Source organism: Elephantulus edwardii, unplaced genomic scaffold, assembly GCF_000299155.1.
Source record: "Elephantulus edwardii isolate Elephantulus edwardi_28Jun2011 unplaced genomic scaffold, EleEdw1.0 scaffold00108, whole genome shotgun sequence".
Taxonomy (NCBI): Eukaryota; Metazoa; Chordata; class Mammalia; order Macroscelidea; family Macroscelididae; genus Elephantulus; species Elephantulus edwardii.
In genome coordinates this window covers 11,829,930-11,831,299 of record NW_006399858.1, presented here as the reverse complement: position 1 = coordinate 11,831,299, position 1,370 = coordinate 11,829,930, and positions in this window count along the sequence as shown.

The window sequence follows — 1,370 nt, the reverse complement described above, 5'->3', positions numbered from 1 at the left end:
AAGAAACTGAAAATAGCACTGGAGAACATCGAGAAGTTAAAACAAATGGAAGAGTTCTTGAAGTAAAAGTACTGAATAGAAGATTTCAAAAGGCAGTTAGAAGACAAAGAAACTATTATAAAAGAATGTGCAGAAACCCAGAATTGGAAATTAAAAAAGGAAGTAACTGAAAAACCAAATTGAAGCCAGAATGACAATACTTAGAGATGATATGGGCAAAACTTTCAATGATCCAGGAAACATCAAAACAATAAGGAATGAATACAAAGAGTCACTGAACCAAAATAATTAGCTTACACTGAAATATTTCCATTAATTACCATATGATCTTGGAAGCAGGAGTGGAATCCACTTCCATAACAGCTTGCCCCCAGAAACCTTATGAACCTGGAGAGAGGATGAAAGACACCCAAGCTTTGAGGACTCTCCTTCATAAGGTCGCTATGAGTTAGTTGCCTGCGACTCGACAGCACTTTACAACAACAACCGTATGATCAAGAGGAATCGTAATGAAGACAAGTTCAAGATACAATGAAGACATTGTGGGAGGAAACCCTCAGGAGTTGATTGGAATTGACACTTTTCAAATTAAAGATACAGCTCTGGACGTGCTCATAACTCTGTTGTTGTTATGTGCCGTCGAGTCTCTTGCGACTCATAGGGACCCTGTGTACAACAGCCCTAAACTCTGTTCTGTCCTGTGCCAATCGCACTGTCTCTGACACTTCCATCCTGATTATCCCAGTCACTGAATCAATCCACCTCATAAAGGGCCTTCCCCTCCTGTGCCGTCCCTCCACCCTCCCAAGCATGATGTCCTTCTCCACGGAGCGGTGTGGAGCGTGTGTCCACATTTGGGGTATAACTCATGTGGGGTGTGTGCACATGTGCAGGGAACAGCTGTTCTGGGGATGTGTGCACATTCGGGATACAGCCATGTGGGGCTTGGGGTACAGTCGCGCAAGTTTGGACAACTGCCTAGTAGACTGACTGAAGAGATCCATATTTGTTCCCATTCCCAGGAATGGTGATCCATCCAAAAGAATGTGGAAATTTTCTAACAGTTTCATTAATATCCCATGCAAGAAAAATACTACTTAAGATGAGTCAAAAAAGCTAAAATTACATGCAAGACAGTCACAAGTTAAAGCTGGATTTAGAAGAGGCCATGACATTAGAGAAATCATTGCTGATGTCAGATAGATCCTGGCTAAAAGAAAAGAATAACAAAATAATGTCTACTTGTGCTTTATTGATTAGGCAAAGGCAATTGACTGTGGATCATAACAAATTATGGCTAAGTTTGAGAAGAATGAAAATTGTAAAGCTAGAATTGTGCCCATATTAAACCTGTATGCAGAGCAAGAGGT